The 25,736-nt window shown below is 44.7% G+C and overlaps 1 long non-coding RNA gene across 1 annotated transcript in view; it reads right to left on the reverse strand.

Annotated features, from left to right (window-relative positions):
* Positions 1 to 15,068: 15,068 nt before the first annotated feature.
* LOC138579859 (uncharacterized) overlaps positions 15,069 to 25,736 on the reverse strand; it is a 114,387-nt gene continuing 103,719 nt past the window's right edge. Inside the window, exon 2 of the long non-coding RNA XR_011304143.1 lies at positions 15,069 to 16,987. This is a non-coding gene — a long non-coding RNA (uncharacterized lncRNA). The remainder of the gene's footprint in view (positions 16,988 to 25,736) is intronic.

Consider the following 25,736-nt stretch of genomic DNA (forward strand, 5'->3'; position numbering starts at 1 on the left):
TGGCAGTCAAAGCAGGCTGGCCAGAAACAACCCAATACACTATATTTCGGAAGGGCCTAAATGATGACATAAAAAATGAGTTGGGAAGGGTTTCAAAACTAGCTTAATTTGCTGATTTGGTATCCATGGTACTTCAAATTGAATTCCACATGGCGGAATGGAAAAATGAAAAGAGAAGAATGTAAGGACCTCTTCTGGAATTCGGACCCTACCTCAACCACCACTGTAGAGACACACACGTCTGATGAACCTATGCAAATTGGAACAGCTTGTGGTCCCTTGACTTCCACAGAAAGGAAGAGAAGAAGAGACCAGTACTTAGTTCTCTACTGCAGTTCTAAGGGGCATTTGCTCAGAGACTGTCCTGATGTGCCTTCATGAAGACAGGGAAACAACAGACCCCAATCCTAGATGGGACCAGGAGTCGGCGTTTCATCCATAGTCCCACAGTTGCTACTTTGGTACCCTCAGAAAAAAAGTGGACTTTCACCTGATGGTGTTAAGTGTGTGTCTTACTATACCTAACAAAACTCCAATTGAAGTCCTAGTCCTACTTGATTGTGGCACTGCAGGTAATTTCATGGACCCCCTATAGGCTGACTTAAAGAAGATAACTGTCACTACAAAGGTGGAATCCCAATCCATGGAACGGGTTGACGGTAGGCCATTGAATTCTGGGCCATTCAATCAATGTTCAATACCTTTCTCTATTGGAATCCACAAACACACAGAAATTCTCTCTTTCAAATTCATATAAGCAGCTCACTTTCCCATTATACTGGGTATTCTGTGTTTTCGAAGACATAACCATTCCACCTCTAATACAGTCCAGTTTATGTCTCAGTACTGTTCCAAGTTTTGTTTTAAGGAAACAGCCAAGGAATAGTGTGATGTAATTTCTGCTTGTAAATCTGCCTCCTCCATAGGGGTCATTTGTGTCCCCCTTGCCTACGAGGAGTTCTTGGATGTATTTGGGGATGTTGTACCCAGAGAACTCCCTCTGCTTCACCATGAGGATTATGCTATAGACCTTGTACCTGATGCAATTGGTCTGATTGAGCACATGTAATCTTTGACTATTCCTGAGAAGGATGCCCTAAGGACTTACCTTGATACCATAAATGAAACAAAGGAACTGAGACCATGTATAGATTACCGAGGTCTCAACAGAATCAGAATCCAGAATAGCTATCCAATGCCTTTGATCAAGGACATTATCGGGGCTGTCCAGTGAGTCAAGATTTTGTCTAAGCTTGACTTACGTGGGGGATACCATCTCTTGCAAGACCGGAACAGCGACAAATGGAAGACCACATTCAGGACCCCTTTTGGACATTTTGAAGACCGGGTAATGCCCTTCGAATTCATCAATGCCCCTGTGGATTTACACAGGTTTATAGACCAGATCGTCTCTGATCTTCTGTTCCACACGGTCATCGTCTACTTGGACGACATTCTCGTTTACTACATGATTAAGTAATAACATCAGCAGCATCTTAAAGAAGTACTACATCCATTAAGGACAAATAAATAGTTGGTCATACCCGAGTAATGCTCCTTTGAAATGACTTCTGTTTCCTAATTCAGCTTCATATTGTCTGCAGAGGGAGTAGAGATGGACCCATGCAAGACCACCACCATACTTCAAAGGCCATCCCCTACATCTGTGAAAGACATACAACATTTTTTAGGATTGGCCAATATTTACTTGCAGTTTAACCAGGGTATTTTCAAAATGGTGCTTCCCATCACCTCTCTACTAAAATAAGATGCATACTTTATGTGGAATACCAATGCCGAGAATGCTTTTCAAATACTTAGTTCTAAGTTTTGTACAGCACCCATTCTCATATAACCCAATTAGTCTTTACCTTTCATAGTGGAGACAGATGCCTCTTTTAACACCTTAGGGTCTGTTCTCAAACAAGTTGGAACTGATGGGCAAATCCAGTGGCTTATTATTTCAGGACTTTGTCTTCCATTGAGGTCAATTACTCCATGCTTCAAAAGTAACTTTTGGCTATTCGACAACAAGGCACAGAGTAGTGCCACCTGTTGTTGGGAGTCAGCTCTCCATTTGAGGTACGAACTGATCACAAGAATCTTGCAGTCCTCCAGAAAATGGATTGCAGCAACAGTCACAAAACCTGTTGGGCTTATTTCTTTTCACAGTTGATTTTTGTCTCTCTCACCTACCTCCCAGGCAAACAGATCATACTTGCTGATGGGCTCCCTCTCTCAGTTTTTTGGATACTACGGAAACTTCTTCCAGGATGGAAAAGATTATATTAGTAAAGAAGTTATTTTTTCTCGTTAACACTTTTCTTCAAGATGTCCGAATATCGACAATTGGGTTCCAAGCAGACGTAATCACAAACCAAGACATGAAGATAAATAAAATGGATTGCCTCCTGTTTTATGGTACTCGTTTGATTATTCCTGATACCACCCTGCAAAGGAAGGTCATGTCTTGGTGCCATGACACCAGGACTGCTGGTCATAAGGGAATAAGTGCTACTACCAAACTCCCATCCTCAGCTCTCGCTCCTTTTGGTAGGCTACCATGAAGAAGGACATCCACAGATATGTGTCCATCTGTCCAGTTTGTAATCAAGGTAAAAACACAACTGCCAAACCTTTGGGTACACTCCTACAGGGCCAAACACCTACAGGTGAAACACATTTTGACCGATTTCATTGTCGACCTTCCAACATCCACTAATTGTACATCTATAATGGTAACCACAGATTCTTTTAGCAAGATGGAAAATTTAACTCTCTTACCTTTGATGCCTTCTGTTATCTGTATAGCAATTAGATATTTAAAGAGGAATGCACTAACCTGCACATCCAGCGGTAACCAGGAAAGGCAAAGGTACTGATGATTGTGAAGGCTTCCCTTTAAGCCCAATCCTCCTCACCCGGATTGAACAACCAGGAGCAGGAAGGACTGTGCCCCCAGGGAAACCCTCTATGGGAAAAAAAACCTGCGTGGCACTGAAGACTCTGGTTCTGGGCTGGGTTGAATGTCCTGGAATCTTGCGGGAACTGTGATGCAGAGGTACAAGTTCGGAAGGATGGGTTCTGTAGAAATGAGAAAGAGCTGATGAGAGAGGTAAAGGTCGGAGAAAGAGAGTTCCCCAGAATCCCTGGGCCTACCTATATCTGCCTTGAATGTTATAGTGCAGACAAATTTCACTTCAGGAACTCGGAAGACGGGAGAGATGGAAGGAACACTCCTGGAAGGTAGGGAAGAGGAGGAAGGTTAATAGATTGACAGGGTTAGGAAAAGAGGAGAGGAAAGGTTCTTAAAGTAAATACCATAGAATGAAAGTGCTTGGGCTGAATGCGGATAGAGGTCCGAAGATACACGGGAGGAGGTCTTGGCAGTTGAAGTCAAAGAATCCCTGAATTCTGGAAGAGTAAATACTAAAGCACACAAGAGGGAAAGGATTAGCAATATGTCTGGGCTAAAGGAGTAGCGACGCGCAGAGGCAATGCGCTCGGTTCCTTATATCCGGTCACATGACCCGCTGGCGACGTCTTAGAAGTGCGTGAAACAACTAGACCGCCACTCACAGGATAGCAAGAAAGATACGTCACCATGCTGGGGGAATTCACGAATGCCGAACGGCACGTCCTGCCGCGATGCCTCAAAGACCAACGTTTATAGCAGGTTGTAACACCTTCTGCTTCTCAAATGTCTCATGTTTTCCTAAAGGAGATCTTCAGACTCCATGGATTACCCAAAACCATTGATTCCGATAGAGGGTCGTAGTACACCTCCCGATTCTGGACAGTTTTGTCTAAGCAGCTTGGAATTGAATGGGCACTCTCATCTGGTTATCATCCTCAAAGCAATGGCCAGACTGAGAGAGTCAACCATACTCTTGTACAGTACCTTCATTGCTTCACAGCCTTAAATCTTGACAAATAGGTAGACCGCTTACCCACCACTGAGTTTGCTTATAATAACACCATACATTCACTGACTAAGATGAATCATTCTTGTTGCTCTACCGGAGATCATCTAAGATCCCTACCGGTTGCAGTCTTTTCATTCACTAATATGCCAACAAGTGGCCCAGGCTTGTGTATGGGAATCAGATCAGAAGAGGTGAAGATTGCATCTATGGTGTGGCCTGCAATGTTCCTGGGGCCTGATACTAGCTGTGTCAGATGAAGGGATTCCAGGTTGCCCAGAATGGGTTGTGTCATTGAGTTATGAGGGACATCAAACCATATATTGAAATCCCCTAGCTTAGTGAGGGAGGATGGGGTGTGAAACAGGATGACTGCTAAGGAGTCATTGAGGTTTTCAGTGGCATTTCTGTTGTATCCTGGGGGTCTGTATATGAGTAGGAAGTTGTGAGTATGTGTGTGGGTGGTGCGCAATTTTACTAGGAGAGATGTGCAGTCTGAGTTGGAGGCTTGTACCTCAAAGTGTGAGATGGAGAGGATGAATTTTGTACAGGTGCAGAAGAAGGAGGCTGATACAAGGTGGCATGTTTGGGGTTAAATACATGAATGAATCTAGAAAGCAAGAAAAAGCATATCTGTCCCTATTACTAAGAAGGAGTTCCCTGCCTCAACTAAAGATAAGGTGTCTGTCAAGATGTCTGTCAACCCAAAAGTGTCCACTGTCCTGTGTCAAGAAAACCTTACTTCTGTCCTTTACACTAGAAACGAAAAAGGAAGGCAGTACTGTTCCAGTCCCAGGAGAATGACTCACTGCTCATGGTTTACAGTTTGTGGTTTGTTACAACAGTTCACAAATCTTAGAACAGTCTTGTGTTTCACACGTTTTCAGGGGGAGTGGCTCCCATGCCCTGATAGTAAAGTTACAAACAAAAATGTTCTCGCATGTTGTCAGGGAGAATTGTTCCCTTCCCCTAATAGTAAAGTTCCAAACAGACTTTCTAGCTAGGCCAGAAGAATGTCTCCCTTCTCCTGATGTCCAGGCTCAGACAAACCAGGGCAATGGAATGAGTCCCGTCCCCAGGCCTTTTTGGACCTTACTGCCGGTCCGGGTTACAAGAAGAATAACTCCCTTCTTCTAGTATATTGTTATCAGTTCCTTACAACCAGGGGGGACAATTCCTTTCCCCTGGCCTTCACATTAGGTTTCACAGTTACAGCGCACAATCCTGAGTGTTAAGCAGGTCCATGGCCTTGGTGTCTCCTCTTCTTTCTCCTGGCCAACTTGCTTCACTTCCCTGCCACGTACTGAAACAAGGAAGATTACTTGTCTCTCTCTTCTTGCTTTGGGTCCCCCACACCGGTTTCACTTTTTCTTTGAACTGGCCCACTTGGTTCACTTCCCTGCCAAGTAGTGCCATGGGGACGATGACTCAGACCACTTTATTGCTTTGGGCCCCAGACCCTGGTTTCTCTTCTTCTTTGCACTGCCCCACTTGGTTCACTTCCCTGCCAAGTACTGCCACAAGGAAGATGACTCGTATCTCTTTCTTGCCTTGGGTCCATATCCCTGGTTTGTCTGTCAGTGGGTTTATCCCTGCAATGATTGTAAGGGACTTTCCCTCTCAAGTTCTCTTTGTGGTGCTTAAATTCCTCGACCCTTTCCTGGTGGTCAATTGGCTTTGTTTCACCACTAAAATGAGGAGGAGAAGGTGTGTTGGCTTTCTACCCCTGCCATGCCACCCAATCGTTATCGTTGCAAAGGGGCATAGGGACAAGGGCATGTGCCCTTTTGGTAAGCTGTATTTCGTTCCCTCCAGGTATCCCATGCCAGCCTTCACGTTGATGGGGTGCTCGGCAGGTAGCCAGGTCCTTCGGAGACTGCAGGCTTTTGGTTTGGTTTCTCTTGCATCTTGCTTTCCCACCGGCTATGCAACAGCATTCCCGGCTGCCATCCGCACTTCGACCACCTCTTGATACTGCTGGGAACCAGTTTTCTCCTGCAGATGCTCCAATCGTCATACGCAGTAGACTGCCACTGCCTTTGAACGCTCTCCCTCCGGATCAGCGATGCAGGTTTGTATCTCCTGCATTTGGTGCGCAGACCACCTGCAGTCTTCTGCGACTGCCCGAGACACAGGCCCTCATTAGGACCTTGGCGGAGGACCATGGTGCAATTTGCACCATGGTCCATGGCGCAAAGCTGCCAACTCCGCCAAGGTGGTTGGCGGACTTACCGCCCCATGCCGACCTTGGCGGGGCGGTAAGTCCCCAATCCCCATTTTACCCTTCCCCATTCCCATTTTTGCCCCATAGGGTATAATGGGAGTGGGGAAGGCGTTAATTACGCCACCGTAAATTACGGTGGCGTAATTAACAACAAGTCCCGTAGCGCCATGGATTTTTCCGCCTGCAAAAAGCAGGCGTAAAAATCCTTCCATGGCGCTACGGGAACTCGTAGTCTGGAGGAGAGGTACGCCATGCACTACGCCGGCGTAAAACCCTCTCCGCCAGGGTCCTAATGAGGGCCACAGTGTTTAGTCCATTGCCGATTTTTATACAATTTTGCCAGCAGTGTCTGCGCCCATTGTATAAGTCCTTCATGTCTTTCAGGTATTTCATCTTGATTGTCCCATGGGGCCAACTCGTCCCAGTGCATGGATTACCCAGGTTCTTGTTGTTCTTCTTCATCTTAACATTTTCTAGAACCCTAAGGTCCTCTGCCATAGTACAGTACATAAGCCTAATGTCTACAAAGAGGTGAGTAGAGGAAGGAGAGGCTAAAGTGTGTGGGGGTATGATGTCCTCAGAAGGACTGGACTGTAGATGGTCATTCCTTATCCCTAGAGGGATAATTCCTCCCCACGAGATCCTCCCACATTGTACCACCCCCAAGGGAACTATCAGGTGCAGCCTCATTTCCCTGGCTTCTTGAGAAACGGCTCCCCCTTGGGGAAAAGTGATGACATCTAGTGAATTGTCACAATTTGTTTAGGATAGCAATGCCACCTGCCCTGCTGGTTCTGTTATGAATAACAAGAGTGTTGCCTGGAGGGAAGGCCTTGTGTGCAATGGGCCATAAGTCTTGGGAGAACCAAGTTTCTTTGATCAAGAGAATATTTGTGCCTTCAGAGAAAATTAAGTTGTAGATGTTGGTTTGGTTATTTTCCATCAGATCTGGCATTTATCAGGATATGTTTTAGTCCATTGCAAGGTTGGGTGTTTGATGCAAGGGGAGGTGGATTCTGGAGGGGATTTGGAAGGCGGGGTGGCTATCATCAGGAAGGGTGTGAGAAGGTGGTATGGATGTTACGGTGGGGAAGGGCCATAGCTGAGATATTTGCCATGGGGTGAGGGACCTGCTGGGGGATCCGCTGGGGGGTGTGAGCCTGGGAGATAGTGGGAGATAGTTGTGTGCTGTGTGGAAGGGTCAGAGGGAGCAAGAGGGTGTCATGACCAGTAGTTATTAGAAGGTGAGAGGTTTCGAGGGGTGGTCTATGGTCTCCGTTCCGGGGAGTTGTGATGGAGGCTGAGTTTTATGTTGGTGTGTGTGTGAAGAGAGCTCACAAGCTTAGAGTTCTCTGGGTATAAGAAGATGTAGTGGGTAATGGTGTTGGGAATGTGTATGAGGGATTAATAGTGAAGACCGCGTTCTGGGGTGTGAGAGGGGCTGAGGATGCTGAGGTGAGGGGTTGTGCAGGACTGAGACTGGGGAGTTTTTCCTGTTGGGAGGGAGAGGTCAGGTGACAGTTTTCTAAGGTCAGTGATGGGTCAAGGGACTGACTTCTAGGGGACTGGTGTCTGGTGTGAGTACAAGGTGTGTTGTTTGGTAGCTTGATAGGAGATTTCACTGGGTTGGTTGGCTTGGGGGGGTGGACACAAGGGTATTTGAGGGAGATGTCATGGGTCTGGAAGACAAATAGGGTGACGTGTGCAGTAAGAACTGCACCCCGGTAGTGTGGTGTTTGTTCTTTAGGAGATTTTGGGGGGGTTCAAGGTGTGTGTGTGAGGGTCGGAGGGGCAGCTGAGTTGGAAGTTCTGGCTGGGATTGTACAGACTGATTTTAGGGATTCAAAGACTGGGTAATGGTGGTGTGGATGAGATGGGGGAATGCGAGAGGGGGTGTAGGTAGGCATGTCCACGGGTGGAGCGGTCTTGTTGAGAGCAGGATGAAGTGCAGGTGGCTTGGGAAAGTCAGGTGGGAGGCTTGAGTGGATGAGGCAGGAGAGTCCGTCTGGGAAGGTCAGGCATGGGGATCTGTTCTCTTGGGGGGGGCAGGTGGAGGGAGAGGTGGCATGTAGGGGTGGGGTTTGTATGATGGAGTGGAGGAGTTTATAGTGCACCAGAGCAAACCTCTAACATTGGAGCTACTAGGCATGATGGGGTAACCTGCATCCTTTGCCTTAATGGAGGGAGGTGTAAGAGAGTGGGAAGAGCGCAGAAAGCAGCTGCAATTAAGTGAGGGTTCCATAAAAGCTGGATGAGAGTGCAGGTGGTCCTCTTATATGAAGTACTGTGTAGGTGGGAGCAGTGAGGTGGAATAGGATGGGAATGTGATTTGAAAGACGAGCACCAAATTCTGCTGAAAGATAATGCAAGCATACAACACTGTTCCCATGTAAGAAGACACAGAGTAGTGGCACAAAACCACAGCTAGGTTCAAATACTTGCCTACAAAAATATTCCTGTGGAAAATGATGCAGAATAGTGGCACAAAACAGCAGTTAGATTCAAATGCAAGACTGCAACACTATTCCTGAGAAAAATGATGCAGGGTAGTGACAGAAAACATCCTCTGGATTAAAATGCAAGCCTACAACGCTATTCCTGAGGGAAAAAGATTCAGGGTAGTGGCACAAAACAGTAGCTAGATTCAAATGCAAGCCTACAGCAGCACTAAAGCACAAAATATGTTGATTCGTACCTGATTGTTGCAACAGACAGGGGTCGAGGACTGGCAGGGGCTGGGATGACCAGAGCGAATAGGCAAACAGGTGATGGAAGCTGCCAGGGAGGTTCCCTTTGCCTGAGACCTTCGGTGGCTGCCTTGGCAAGGCTGCACTGGGAGAGATCCTTATGAGGTTGAGGTAACAGGTCGTTTGATCCGTGCAGATGAGCTAATCTGTGAATAGGGTGGGTTGGGGGTTGTGGGAGGGAGGGCTGGATGGTAGAGGAGGCTGGGACTGGCGCCCAGGATGCACACATGGGTGGTGATTCCAAAGGCGAAAGCCAAGGTTGATGAAAGGGCCATGGCCCATATAAAAGAGCAGGAAACCACTTAATGCTCTTACAGCAGTGGCAGAGAGGAATAAGCCATGAGGGTCAGAGACCAAGGGGAGTTCCTCCCGAATAGGCTGGATATCCTGGTCAGCTGACCCATGCGGATGAGCCAATCCATGAATGGGGGCAGTTAGGGGGAGAGGAGGCTGGATTTGGTGCCAAGGACCAGGTAGCCGACACAGATGGAGATTTCCAAGACAAGGGCCAAGGGTGATGAAAGGGCCAAGGCCCAGATAAAGGAGCAGAAATCCCATGTACTGCCCCTTGCAGCAGAGGCAGAGCGGAAGAAGTCACACGGTCCGGTGACCAAGGGGAGTTCCCCCCAACTTGGCTGGTTAGATATCTGCATCAGCTGACCTGTGCAGATGAGCCAATTTGTGAATGGGGGCAGGTAGGGGGATATAGGAGGGATGGCTGGAAGGGAGAGGAAGTTTGGCCTAGATCCTCTCGACTCCTTTGGATATCCGGGTCAGCTGACCCATGCAGATGAGCTGCTCCATCAATGGGGGCGGGTACGAGGATGTAGGAGTGAGGCTGGAGTGGTGAGGAAGCTGGGCCTGGGTCGAGGACCAGGAAGCGAGCACATCAGTCAACAACTTCAAGGACTAACTCTTGATCAGCAGAATAAAAGGTTTCAAACACAATACATTTCTCTTAGTTTTATTGATGACTAAAAGAAAACATTTCATGGTGAGAGCCTGGCAGGGCAGAATTCAATTTTTGGATGGAGTTCATCTGTCTAAATGTGAGTGTTTTTTGCTGGATTCCCTTATTTTTGACTCCCCCCTTTCCCTAGCCAGTCTTAATCTTTAACTTGACAGAGTCTGGTTCTGTGTTTTTTAGTTGTCCCTGAAGAGTCTTTGACACATAATGCTGGGTCCCACAAAGATACCTTTTAGTCTCCCAGAGATAGTGCCCTCTCTCTGTTAGTCCAGTGACTGGGCTGTTGATTACTTTTTCACCTGTGTGAAATTGTTCCACCTTGTGAACTCCATGTTATCTGCCTGGACCATTTTGAACCCCTTACCTCATTTATCAAAATGGAGGTTGCAGTTTGTGCCTCAACAACCTCAGAGGCTGCATGAATATCCTTTTCAGTATGTGAGATAAGGTGGACATCAGTAGCCACTATTTGTGTATTTCCAGGACTGGGGGCAGCAGCTAGCCTGAAACCAGTTCTGATTGGCATATGTGGAGTCATTCCGTTGTGAGAGACCTTTCCAGAATGCATGAGTGTGCTTGGGAGAGAGTATGTGCAATTGGCTGACCACCTCTTAGTTTGAATTTTGCTTGCTGTGTGATTGGGTGTGGTGTTCTCTCACTCTGCCCGAGGGGGAAATACAGATCCCCCTGTCAACTCACCTAGCATATAGCCAAATTTCCGAAATTGTACTTTGCAATGCCTGTTGCCTGGGGCAAGCGAAAACTCTGAAATAGCAGCCTTTCACTTCCTGAAGAATCCAACTGCAAAGTTCTGCCTCTCAAAAAAAGACCACAAGGAATGCACAGCGGCACTCCTTTCCCCTAACCCAGCGGGGACAAGCGAATCACAGATCCTGGCCACAAGCAGAATTTTCCTGAAGCTCCTGACCATGCATGTATCACCCAACCCAGAACTGGGTGCCCCTTCACTGCCAGGACCCTATAGACTATCTGAGCGAATTCAACCACAGGACTCCAAGCAAGCCCTCTGGAAACAGTCTCCCCTCACCTGGGAAGCTCCAGGGGCAGTGTTGCCTCAAATGCTGTGCCTGTACCACCTAACACACCTCTCTGGTCCTTATTCTGCGACTGGCTCCTAAACAGAGGGCTTTATTCAACCTTCCTTCAACATCCACCCTTTGTTATAGTCTCACCAAGCCAAACCCATCCACAAAAGCCAGAATCTGTCTCGAGGATTTTTCTTGAATCCTGCACCACAGACAAACGCTGAACACTGCAGGATTTTCTGACCATCCCTTTGGTTCCAACCCCTGACATGAGAATCTCTAATGGAAGAAGATGCCTCTGGGAACTAGCAATGTTTGGGATATACATATTTGCTGGTCTTTCTCGCTCAGTCATTTGTAATGGAAATAAAAATAAAACATTATTATTACAATAATATAACACATTGAACAATGATAATTTTACCTATGTCCTGCCAACTCACAGCTCAACATGTCAATTTGAGTAATTTCATGCAAAGGAGGGGATTTGTACCTGCAACTTTGTCAATGAGAAAGACATGTTCTAAACTTTGAGGCACCGGGTCATCCTTCACACAGCATAGTTTTTTCCACTATGACAAGGGTGCCAAAGGTGTAATAGATGAAAATGTATCTGGGAAATAGCAATGTCGGTTGGGATTTGCTGCTCTCTTTCTCTGGGTCATTTGTAATGGAAATCAAGATAAAACAATATTTTTATAACAGGAAAATCTGTTAAATGTTAAATGTTGTATGTACGTCCTCCAAACACACTAGTCAATCCAGTAATTAGAGTACTGTCATGTTATCGACGAGACTTGTGTCTTCAACCTTACCATTGGTAAATCATGTCTCTAACCTAGGAACAAATGGCACTTCTATCAGAAATAAATAATGCTTTTTGCATTAATACATAGATGCCACACGTGTACTCAATGAGGATGATCCTGGAAACTAGCCATGGTTAGACTGAGACAGAAAATCTCTCCAGGCACCAATGAAATAATGGCCCACAACGCAATCACGCATTACAATTAATTACTATCCAGAACATACTGTTTGAGTACTACCAAAGTGGGTGTTTTAGATAAAATATGTTGCAAATAATGCATTTGAAAAAAACATATGTGATTAGTAACATTGCTTAAAACTAGTGTAGTAACTTATGAAACTGGCCGACCGTGGCCAAAAAAGTGGTCCATTCTGTTTGGACCCATCAAGAATCATGGGGCGGCACTTCGGGCATTACCCTATTGCCCTGTAGGCCAGTCCGAGCCTGGATGAGCGTCTCATCTTCAATATTTATCCTGCTGATTCCACCCACAAATTAGATAATTGTCCTTTTGTTGACAGTGTTACTAACGTCTCTCCCCAGTGATACATTAAAATGGATATCTGCAATATGTTCCACTTCAGAGTGCGAAATGTGGGTGTTTTTGACATAAGTTCCATTTGTTCATGTCATATATCAGCCTCAATGAGAGATCTTGACATGATTTAACATACTGCAGGTTTTGTGGTGTAGAACTTTCTCTATCCTTGAGTGCGTTGATAGGAGATCCTACTGAGGCTCCAGACCCAAGCTGACAACTGAACTTTCCTGACTCTGAAGCAGGTGGCTGAAGAAGGGGGAAGCATGAGAGCCCCAGTTCGTTTGTGCCTGGTCAAAAGCAGACTCGAGTAGGAAAGGGGACCCAGGCAGGACACCAGAAGCAACTATGGGACCAGCAGCTGCTTGATTGTAGGCAAGTTTAGAACTCCAAGGAATGTTACAATTCAGGAAGTTATGGCGATGAGGGGCTCATTGTGGGACTTATCTTGTCAACCAAGGAGTGAGTTGCCACATCCTCAAGAGATGTGACAGATATATCCAAACTCCGACAGCAACTAACGTAGCCATCTAGGAAGCTGCAGTCTTGGCCCAATTACCCAACCTAACTCCCATTTTGCCCACAAAAGCAAATGGCACATCCAGCTACCTGGCCCTGGTTCCCAAATAGCATCCACAGCAGCAACAGCTGTAAGTGTTAGGAGAAGGAAGCAGATGGGTCACTAACCCTTATAAAATAAACTGGCGTTTGGTTGGCTTCATGGCAAAGGACCATCCATGGTGCAAATGCTGTGGGTCTGACCAAATAAGTGTAACACTTTGTTAATTTACCATTGAGCTGTTGTGGGGCTGCACACATCAATTTGCTGTTGTTTATATAAAAGACAATCACCATTTTTCTCGAGGACTAGGCATGCACATCACATAACTAGTGTGTGGCAACACCTTCTGTTTGCAAAACAAGACATTTCTTTTCATTTCACCAAATTCGAGTTCTTAGGATTCATACTCACTACCCAAGGCATCAACCTAGAGGCAAACAAGATTACAAATGTGGCACAATGACCTAGCCTAACGTCTGCAAATGAAGTGGGGCGTTTTACTGTTTATTTGTTCTGCAATTCTCACTAAGTATCCAGACAATCATCCATTTCTTGCATAAGGGCAGAGGATGTTCCTTGTCACCCCAGGCAGAAGCAGCCTTTCGCCATGGCGTCCATACTTGCCCTTAATGATGCAGAAAATGCTTCAGATCATGCGCTGGGTGTGGTACTTTAGCAGAGACACCCTAAAGCTGCACAATTACCTGGTCACATTTTTCTCCTCACGCAAACCATCACTGGCTGAGATCTATGGCACTATCTGTGATAAAGAACTACTGGAAGTAAAATCCACCCTTGAAGAAAGGTGGCATTACCATTTAAGAGTAGTACCATTACCGACTGTACTGACCATAACATGTTCAATATGTAGCATCGGCCTGTGCCTTGACTCTAGACAGATGTGGTGGATTTTCTATGATTTTATAACCGCGTACCGCCCTGGCCTAACCAACCGTCAAGCAGATCCTCTGACAAGAGTATGGACTATTGGCGCTGCAAACTACCTAACCACAAAAGAACCAACTGTTATTCCCGAAGAAAAATTTGAGGCTATAACTTCAGCCAATGCTTCCTACTGAGAATTTGTATCCACACATGGCTTAATGGACATAAAGACATTGCTTGGCACTATTCTGCAGGCATGTTGAGAGTTTGGAAATAAGTTGCATGTCACATCAAAAGCTTTACAGGATGTAGAGGTTGCGTACACACATGATAACCCTCTGGTTGGGTGGGCATGCAGGACAGCAACAAAAACGTGACCTTTTGGTAGCCCTCCCTATCTCATGATGCAATGTAGTGTGAGGAATGTGAGCAACAGGGACAGATCAACGGTGCTATTAAGATAGCTGCGGAAGCAGATAAACCAGGAGGTGTGATATCCATGGAATCTATGGTGGCATTTATGATTGTTACTATTATAATTGTCACTGATAATTATATCTGCTGAAATGTTCATCGCCCTATCACTTTCCAATGTAAGAGATAGTAAACTACTAAAAAACATGGTGAGATGAGGTAGCTAGATAAATCGGTTATATGTGATTTCCACAAAATCATTTACAGAGAGGTAGGTTGTAACTAACTTATAATAGTAACAAGGTAAGGACGGGAGGCGTTTCAACGTTGACAGTCAGCTATCATGCCTAGAACGAGTGGCTCGCTGCGTAGAAGAATTATTCCGGTCTGGGCATTACCGGTTTAATAGCGACTTTACGAAGAACTCCACACAGGGTTCCTTCGCTTGTTGCATGGCATGCCTCCTGATATGTCGCTAATTAATTGTTATGAAAAACACTATTGAACGCATTTAGATCTCCTACCATGTTACGGGGAGAGCGAGGGAGAGAGAGAGAGCAAATGAGCGAGCGAGAGAGAAAGAGAAAGAGGGAGAGAGAGAGAGAGAGAGAGAGAGAGAGAAAATGAGAGAGAGAAAGAGAGAGGGAGAGAAAGAGAGAGAGAGCGAGATAATGAGGAAAGGAGAGAGCAAGAGAGAGAAAGCGAGAGAGAGAGAAAGAGAGAGAGAGAGAGAGAGACCAGATGTATTTTTCAATTGAATAAATGAATGTACATTGAAGGAAACCTTCTCCCCCGGGGAGTTCTTGTACCTTTAGTAGTGTAACATTGATTCCAGGAATGCAGTGGTGGTGCCCTCATGTGGTGTCTATAATATGCGAATGACGCTCAAGTCAGCCAGAAAAGACATTGCAACTCGTCCACTACACGATTTCCATTTCCTGCACCAGTTAAAACATTTCAAGAAAAAGTTTATTTTGGCATGAAGATTGTTTTTTTCGAAAGTCAACAGTGACATCTGCTGGTAGAAACTATTATTGCTGAGCGAGTTGGTGACCATTGAAATATAGAGAACATGGAAATAAATGAGACGTGAACAAACACCAATTCACCAAATGTGACGGAGACTGCAAACATCAGTCAAATATGACATTTTAGGTTACCTTGAAGCCACCAAGCACCAATGAACCATGGGATGCTTCCATTTAGAAGTTACAAAAATAAACAGCGGCACACCATCAAATATCAGACAGAAACGAGTGAACTAATTTTGTTATTGGTATTATCTATAATTACCAAAAACCTATTGAAGTAAATTTCCTACATTGCAGATTGTATGAGAATAAGAAACTAGATTAGTAATATTGACGATTCTGCATCCCTTCCCCTCCCAACCACGCTCAATTATTGTCATCCCTGTAAACAAGTTGGGAGGTCAAGCACATTCTCTCATATTGTGTGCTGGAGTTGGGTTGTACACCAGAACAGGGAATGCGGCACATTTATCAACAATGTCCTCTCAATATTGGGAAATGGCTTGTCCTCTGCGTTGATGGCGGAGCAATCTTGGAACAGCTTGCTTCCAGAGCTTGTGTCATGCATCCCAGTGGCCTGGTTCAATGGGGCGAAGTAGAGTTCGGAGGAAACCTGCTCTGCAGCCATCCGTGTAGTGGTGCAGCAGAGAAGCTTGCAGAGTCCATAGTAAGGTCGAGATTTTTTGCACTGAGCGAATGCTGAGGCATTAAATACATCGAGGATCATGCCCTTCAGCCAATTCCAGACTTGGGCATGCGTGGTGAGTTTCCTAGCAGCATGCATTTGGTCTTTGTAGGGTTGCGCTTCCGGCGGGTGCTTGATGAGGAACAATAGTGCTATAGTTGACACATGTTACTGATGCAGTTGATCTTTAGGTAAAGCTAGTTATCATCTTTGTATTGATGTGTCTTTTTTTAGTTTAATAATTGTTATTGCAGGATACGTACAATCACACAAAGCAGATAACCCATTCATCAATACATCTGTCCATGAACACTCATAGAAACAGCAGTGATAAACCTTCATATAATTAAAATCCTACAGAGAATTCTTAAGAGCCCTGCAGGGGGAGCAGGGGAGGGGGCGGGGGCGTCGAGATAGAGGAAAGCCATAGGAGACAGAGACAAAGAGAAAGAGACAAAAAGGAAGGACATTACAGCCAGGCAGAGATTTTAGATACTGTAGCAGCAGCTGATCCAGAGCATGCTAACCTTACTGCACAACATATATAGCATCACACTATTCCAATTGAGAACAATCTTCACAACCTCCATTATACAATCGAGTAATGGCCCCTGCCATGCAGCTAATTCCACTTAATGTCATTGTGTTCAACAATACCATTTGAGACAATAACCATACACTTTGAAATACAGTTTGATAGACCCTTTGACATGAGGGTTGATATGCTAATTGTGAGGTTGGATAATAGACAGATACTGCACACTACTGTGCATACTTCACTATGTCCTATTTCTCTACACCTGGGTAAAGAAAATAAAGGTCTGAGTCCTGTAAACGACGAGGAGGGGACCGAGAGACTTGTTACTGGGTTGTGTTTGCTGGATATGACATTGGAGATATCCCCAGGGCCACTTCCAATACCAGTTCTCCCCATTCTGTGAGTCGCGCAATCCCATGTGAGGGTGGTCATGAGTGCGTACAGTTCAGGAACCCTTCCAACAGGGACCAATTACAGAGGTCACGGCTGGTGCTCGTGGCCTTTCTCAGGAGCAGGCTTTCCATGCGGTGCGTATATGCCTCCAGATTCCACCATCTTGCCACAGACAAGAACTGCAGGCTCTTCCAGTTAGATGTCATTGCTTTGAAGGCTATTGCTGTCAAGGCAGAAAACAAATGTTGTTGGCTTTTGTTCCCCTGGAAATGAGGATGGACACTACCATATATCACAGACAACAACAATAACAGTACCTGTACCTTAAAAATGCCCTGGATAAATGGCCACATGAACACCCAGAAGGAGTATGTAAACGTACAATCATACAACATATGGCATAGAGAGGGTCTAGACTCTTGACACCACCAACATCGGGTTGTCTGGGTGCCTTGCTTTGGCCCTCTCAGCTTGAAGAGGGTGAAGAGAGCTCTATTGTATATCATGTAAAGCAAATTGATGATCCAGGCCAATACTGAGGTACACAAGACCCTCCTCCAGATGTTAGACCAATGTTAGACCAACTTTCAGCTGTGTTATCCACCCCACACTCATCCAACGGGGATGGAGGAAATAGGATAGGGGTCTATAAATTGAGTCTGTCGATGCTGGATGGGATTTGGCAACTCCTGGTACATTCGGATGTTGATCAAAACTTGCAAACCAGTTGTCAATATGGTAAAAACTCACCTTTAGGTAGATCATGCCTAACGCATAGCTCCTGGAATGGGATTTCCCCGGCCCAGGATCATACTTGCTAACCATATAATATCCCAGCAGAAAACCATGTCAGCCATTATATTGGTTTGTCTTTCACCTTTATACTATCGTTATACCAAATCCATTCCAGGGCATCCTCACCATGAGGTCATCCGGCAATTTTAACCCAAGTCTGTATAGGCTTTACAGATGAAGATAATCATAGAAATGGTGTCTAGCTCAGGCTCAGCAATCAGACAGGGAATATCACAAGATCGGAAGGGTGCCGCCAGATTTGCCTCCAATTCTAGCCACCTAGATGCATTGGGCAGGATCGAATCGAAGAACCAAGTGTGGGATGTTTTTACCCATGCATCCAAGCCACCATAAAACTGTGCAGTACTGGCATGGAAAACATCATGATGGCCAGAACTCCCCAGAGAGTGCACAGGGAAAACATGAAGAATAGGCTGCCACCCATTTTTGCCTATGTTGTGAGCACAGGAGGGCACTGCCTAAAACCACCATTGGGCTACACCCACAGTAGCCTGAAACCATTGGGAATGGCAATGCTGATTGCCAAAAAGCAACTCAGAACTGTGGGGAATTCATTTTCTTAATCCCAAAAATGGATGCAATACCGGTACTCACCACTATCAGAAAGCCGGCGTTTTAAAACCACCAGAGTTTTGTGTAAAACTGAACAGAGGAACCCAAACCAGGCCAAGGAAAGACTTGCTAAGAGGTGGATACAATGTAAAACTATATTCTGAAATGACTTGAAGGAAGTAATTATTTAATGTATATGTAAAAATTGTAAGTTTGATTTAAACTGGGAACTAAAGTGACATTTAGCTGAATTCCGCCTGACAACTACCCCCGACAGGAGAAACCTGCTCAGCCACTCTTCCCAGGCCTAGCTGCATCCTGCTTCCCCACCAAAAGGAGTTGACACCTCTCGGATTACATTAGGGGAGGGGCACCTGCAGGAGGTTGCACAAAGCCTTGTCCTGGACTCAGGCAAATGTTATATTGGGGGGGGCCGTAAAGTGGCTTCCTCTTGGGAGAAGTGGGAGGAGAAGTGCCTCTGGGAGCCACCCGAGCTGGAGGCGGGGACAGGCAGAAGCTTCCCCCATGTGCTTTGGAACCTAAACCACACCCATCTGGGCCAGAGCATAATTTTGAAAAGATAGATAACTCATAGTGCGGACTTGTCAGAATTATATAAGTAATATAATTATTCTTGTGATTTTTCTGTGCACGTTTTAAGAGGTGTTAGGACCCTGTGGTGTATGCTGGGGGGTTGCTAGAGGAAAATAGGGTCTTACTGCAAATGTCTGCACGTTAAAAATCTGACACTTCATCAATTAATGTCCATACGCCTTGCGCACATGTGTGTAAATTTTGGAAAATGTCCGATGTTGGTAAACTAGTCAAAAAGCGCAAAATGTTGTCATTTTTTAATGCAAGCCCCCAGGAAGATCAGAGGCGGACAAGCATGGACCATAAGGAATATATAATGTGTACATGTAATTTCACCAAATTGTGTATCAGGGAAATATGTATTTGAATCAAATATAGATTTGTGGGCAAATTGACCAGGGGAGGATCCTCTGACCCATAAACAGACCTCATCATGATGACAATCCATTTCCTTCCCCCAATCATGGGAGAGGGGAGAATTGGGCCAATGACAAGTAGAGAGGGGCAGGCTTAGCTAGGCCCAGGCACACACCCATTTTCAAAACACATAAAAAGAGACTGCTGGGACAGGTAGGGACATTCAATTCCATTTGCTGCGGAGCACGCTGACCGACGACTTCACATCCAGAGATCCAACACTTAGACTTCCAAGCTAAACAGAGACTGCAGAACTTTGAACCAAGAAGGCTCACTGCAAGCAAAAGTATTTGTCAGCAGTCCTCAAAATCTTTTGCAACTGAACTCTTCAAATAGCCGGGCTGAGCTGTTTGATTCTGGCCTAGAACCCTGTGACAGAAACATCCAAAACCAGGAGACGTGCTGTATCCAGAGAGGCTAGACCAGCAGAGCAGAGCTGACCCAGACGCTGTGAGCAGAACCGCCCGAAGTCCAGTCCAGTTGACCAGATCCGTGACGAGGCCCATTCATTTCAAAATTAGGAGTGAGTATCCGCCAGAACTGTGCAGAACCCAATCTCTTGGTTAAAATAATATAATTCAAACTATTTTAACCTAAGTAGAACTGCCTCCTAGAAATCTGTCATCTGTCATTTTGAGTTTTACTTTAAATCCGAAAATCTACCTTTATTAAATCGTCCGTATCTCTTGAACCGTTTGGGCTAGGAACGAAATTTAACTTTCATTTTAAAGCTGGGATTCTAGGCTTTCCAACGGACCTACTTGCTACTCTTTATAGTGCCTCCGTAATCGCGAGACATGCACTGGCGAAATTTACCGCGATTTCCGATTTGGCCCGATTTCTTCATCTGTAGAAATCAGCAGCTTTTTGCTTCTCTTTGCTAAAATTAGTTTGCAATCTGCTAATCATTCATAGAGTATTGTTAAAGTGAGCCTGAACTAATATAAAGTAGCCATCACCTACCCTGAACCTCTAGAGGGAATTAAAAGCAATTTTAGCACCTTTTCACTTCCTTGCAAACCACATTAAAGTAATTTGCCTGTGTTTAAAACTCATCCCTGTTTTCCCTAAGCTTGCTGGGGGAACTGGAACTGTGTATTGCATTATAAAGTGTGATTTGTTGGGATTCTTGAAGACTGTGTGCTCTCCTTCCATTTCTGGTATTGCATAGGGGGGGAGTGAATTGTCAAAAGAAAAAGTGATCATATTACCTTTTGCTAAAATCATAACAAGTTATTTCTGTACTGCATTTTATTCCGCCTTGCGTTTCCTTGAAACCATCAAGCATTTTCAGCTACCTCATCCTCTACACTACTCCTAAGTAACCAAATCAGTGTACCCCTGTAACATTATCCATTGTTGATCACGGTCATATTCTGAAGTGTGATATCAGTTATCAATTTATTATAAAAGTGTGATATATATTGTTTAATTTTTCAAATAAACCTTTTAATTTGCAAAACAAACCTACTTCTTGGCTCAGTGGGGTCAGGGGGATTCTAAGAGAGGGGTGTTATATAAGGCTTGTCATCCAGAGTACATGAACTGGACCTAAAAATATATCAATAAGGGTATCCCTCAGCATCCCAGACTAGGCATTGACTTAGCTGTAGTGTTGAAGTGAAGCCGCTTAACACAAGCTAGTCTCTGTCTTATTGTAAATGCATCCAGATAGCTCCACAACTGTGAGAAATGGACTCCACCCTGCGAGGGGTGTAATGCGAGCCTTATCAGCGAGGTTCTGGACTTCTTTTTCCCCCCCTTACGAATTTAGTGAGGATTCTATTAATTGTTCTGAAAAATGGTGGTACCACGTCAAGGGTAGCATCGAAAGGGTACATATAATCACTGGGGACATCGACATGTTGATTGTTTCCAACCTACTCCACCATTACATACAAAGTGGGGGCCTCTTAGAAAGCAGGGTTTCCACCTTGTAACTGAGCGCTTACGCTTTTTCCTGTGCCATGTTGAGAATGCCATTTGAGAAGCTGATACCGAGATATTTAATCCCGTGTGGCTACCAGAGCAAGCCCCCCTCATCGCATTAAAACATAGTTTATTCAAAGGCATGATTTCTGTCTTGTCCAGGTTTAATTTGTACCCTGAAACTTCACAGTATAACACAATTCTATGCAGAAAGGTGTATAAGGACCTTTGTGCAGTGCCGGAAGTGGGTGGGAGCAGCTGAGAGCAGTGCTCCTCTACTTAAAAACAAAAAAAAGAATGTTAATGTTCTTATAATTTTATTTTAAAAAGAAACCGTCCGGGAATGGTTTACTTTTAAAATAAATGTGTAGGAAGAAGTTTCAACTTGCACTGGTGCACTGCACTGAAGATTCCTTAAACAGCAGGTGTATTTGTTTGGGTATTGGATTGCACACAGGATGGAGCATGGTGGTGGGGTTTGTGGAGAGCAGGGGCAGGCAAGCAGGGAACATAGTTCCACTACTTCTTTTTGTACACTTCGACCACTGCCTATGTGTGTCTTCAAGTAAGCCTAAAATGTCATCAGCATTTGCTACCACCTTGCCCTCTATGTTGTGAGTACACACGTCTCTATTCGCTTCATTGATCCCAATGGGCGGGAGCTGGGGTCCTACTGAGAGAATGAACAGGTGAGGTGATAGAGGACAACGTCGTTTCGTGCCCCTATTTAGTGAGAAAACTGAGAAAATGTACCATTGACAAACACAGCTGATCTGGGATGCTGATAGAGGGTTAGAACCAAAGAAATACCTTTTGGGTTATATCCGTGTAATTTCAGAGCCTCTGCCAGAAAGGCCCAGCCAACACAGTCAAAGGCCTTCTCGGAATCCAGCGTCACTGCTTCCCAGGGCCTTTCTGCTCTCCTTGCCAGGTCAATTACATCACATGATAGGCTAGTATTTGCCGCTGACAACCTTCCTTTAACAAACCCAGATTGTTCCTTACCTCAGTAAAAGCAGATCCAACCTCATGGCCAAGACTTTTGCAAAGATTTGTGCTTCTGCATTGAAAATTGCTAAGCACGAATATGCTCGTCCTTTTCATAGACTTGGTCAAAACTCAGCAGGAAATCCGCCAGGATACCACCAATGCAAATAGTGTTACCGCAACTCGGTCCGGTGTAATTACAGCCAGATCCCGTCTTGAGTTAATCTGTAAGTCCCTATTTTTTTAAGAGTCCATAGGACTCTTTGGTGCATGCTGGACGCTATTAATGTGGCACAATCCGCACCACGGTAATGGCGTTACCTCCAGCTTGGTGACTTTCTGCCCAACTCATAGTTGGGTAGAGCGGTAATGCAGCGGTAATAGCGTTACCACCACATTTTTACAACTCTGCCCAATTTATGATAAGGCCCATAGGCTGGTAGTTTTTCACTGAGGAGGGATCCCTGACCGGTTTCTGTATGAAATGTATCATGGTCTTGAAGAAGGAACCCTGAGGGTTCTCCTCCTGAGTGCACCTACAAAACACTTCCAACAGTTTGGGGGCTAATATATTCATAAAGGTGCGGACAAAGTCTATGGGTAGGCCCTCGGTTCGGGGGCTTTCCCCAGTATTTATTGCCTATGACCAATTTAATCTCAGAGAGCATAATCTCCCACCTCAGTTCATGTGGGGAGTGTTCCCTTCATGGGGTGCCTAGTAGTATTCAGGTATAGCTCTATTTGGCTAGCAGATGGAGTCAAATCAGGAATATATAGTGTTTTATAATATTTGGCGAGGGCACTACTCTCATCATTAGTTGTAACCTCACCTTTCACCATAAGGGCAGCTAGCTTATTATTCTAGGTTCTGGGTTTTAGAAACCTGGCCAGTAAGATTCCATCTTTCTTCGCACCCATAAAAAATTGAAATTGCATTTTAGCAGAAGGCCAGCTGCTTTCTTTGAGCATTGCTTATAATATTCAATGTTCTTCTTTATTAATGCTGTCAACTTCTGTGGGAGGGTGAGCACGAATAGTCAGCCTCCAAGCGATTAATACTCTGAAGCTGATCTGTGCCTCTTGCTTAGCTTTCCTCCTCTGTCCTGCCACATATCCTATAATGCAACCCCAAAGCATGGCCTTATGAGCATCCCATATGGAGGATATGTGGCAGGCTTCCCGACTCAACTCCAAAATAAAATAATAGCCAATCACAGTTCTATACAAATATATATATATATATATATATATATATATATATATATATATATAACACAGCCACCACGGTAGTGGCTGTGTAGTTATGGTTAAGTTGCTGTTTCCCTAGGAAGAGCACTTTCTGGGTGGCTTATAACTTTGCTCCCCCTGGACGAATCCTCACCAAACTTTGCACAAAAAAAAGTACATGGGCCACTGTGAATTTTTTTGTAAAGTTTGGTGATGTTGGGTCCAGGGGCGGGGAAGTTATAGGAGGGGTCCCAAAACGTCTTTTTTTCCCATAGACTGAATGGGGGAAAAATGTTGCGCACGCCTACAGCCCAAACCTCTGGACGGATTTTCACCAAATTTGCGGCAGGAGCAGGAGCTTGGCCCGAAAGCGTGTTTTGAAAATTTGGTGCCAATCCATCCAAAAATGTGTGATATCTATGTCCGCTCCGCGGTCACACTTCCCTGTTCGTTACACGGACAAGATACCGATTGGCTAATCCGTAGCGTCATGTCCGCGAACATGTGATCCATTCACGGATTGGATGTTGAACAGCGTGAAGTGCGTCAGATTGTTTTGCTGCGCCCGCCATCTTTCATTCGTGTTTTGGTGTACGCGAACATCGCCGCTAGCACATATAAAACAACACAACATTGCACTTGTTAAATTTATGAAAAACTGTCTCGGAAGGTGAGGGTTAATGAGGCTGGGATGGGATGTGGCAGCAAGAAGTCAAAAAGTGGTGTTTTCTTGTCACTAAAGTCATACAGTAGATTGGAAGTTGCTGCTCAATATAGTGTCCGTTAAGTACAGGCGAAGAATTACTGTGTCAGTGTTACAATGTATTTAAAATAATATTGAAGTCAGACTGGCATCCTAGAGTTTGAAATCTGAGGCAGCCACCTGCACTGTTTGATGGAAACAGCAAGTCTGCAAGTGTATGGGAGTACCAGTTCTCATGAATGCATTGAGACATGCAAAGTCAGAATGTATTTGCATTCTGAGTGAAGGTCACTTGCTTTGCTTTTTTGGTTGCGAGCTCAGTAGGCCCCCGCATCCGACTGAACCCATAAGGGTCAATTGTTTTTTGACATTGAGCAAAAGGGAACATTCAGCTAGAATGCAGGGAGTGGAAGTTTGCAAAAATTACCATTTGATAAGGTTATGTATTCAAAACGTTTGTAAGGCACATGTAATATCAGTTCAAGAAGATTCTTTGGTGCATGTACATTGCTGTCTGAGTTTCACGAAGACAATGGAGATGGTGAATATCGTGTAAGTTTACTTTTGACGACTCTACACCGGAACGAGATTTAATTTTTTATTACCAGAACATTAATTTTGGCAATGTAACTAAAGTACTATCTTTCTGTGTAGTTGTCATTTTTTTTTTGTTATGGAGAGTGTAGATTCTCGGCGTTTGTAGGCTATCACTAGATTCACCCATGTTCAATGCTAATATTTCTTTAAAATGTCATGTATGACCACATCGATTTGTGTATCAGTTTCCACGTTCTTTTTGTCAATTTTGAAATTGTTTACTAAAGGTTGGGTATTGATACGTATTTTCTGTTATGTTTTCCGAACAGCTACATCCTGCCTTACTGTGATTGCCATGGATTCCAGATTTGGTAAGTAAGTGATGGATTTTTTGCACGCCAGATGTACGTACTCGTGACCGGCTGCCTAACCGTCACTGTTTTTTGGGACGATTGCGCAGGACCCATTTGTCCAGACGCTGCAGTGGTCATTAGGAGTAAAATAACATCTTTTATGGTGGTCTAGGCCGAAGTTCATGCCAACGTCTTGGAAATCACTGTGCGACCGAAGCGACCGAAGCGGTTGCTTTATCGAAAATGAATACTTTGTGTATGGGAAAAGAACAACGTGTGCTTCACGATTAACATTTTCGATGACGACCGAAGAAACAAAGTTACTATTTGATTGAAAATGGGAATAGTCTGATGGTCTCGGACAGTTTATTGTGAAATAAAAGTGCTTTACAAATTCTAAAATGTTAATGTTTTCTTTTAAAAACCAGTTTATTATTTCAAAATGTGACATGCTACGTTGTACGTCGCTGTGTGTTCATTTTCAGGTTCTGCGTCACGGCACGTAGGTGCTTATGGGCGCATTTGGCTACGCTGGAGAGGAACGTCATCAAAAAAGGTTTAGAATATCATTAGGGTTGGTTATGTGACGAGATGTGGGAGTATTTTCGTATTAGACAAGTGTCGTAATGTAGTTAAAAAACATAGGGGTATACGTTTACTGACTGAGGGGTAGGCTGTAGCCATGGGGAGTGGGCAGAATGTTGGGGTCATGGTATAAGGTCATGATCCGCACAATGTGGCTACTGTCCATGACCAGAAGGGAGAAAAGATAGTATTACAGTGGCCATGTCCACTTGGGACTGGCTTTGTGGTAAAGTTGTTCAACATTAGGTTACTTTTGAAAGGGAAGAAAAAAG

This window comes from Ambystoma mexicanum, chromosome 3p (genome assembly GCF_040938575.1).
Source record: "Ambystoma mexicanum isolate Mex_15411 chromosome 3p, UKY_AmexF1_1, whole genome shotgun sequence".
Lineage (NCBI taxonomy): Eukaryota > Metazoa > Chordata > Amphibia > Caudata > Ambystomatidae > Ambystoma > Ambystoma mexicanum.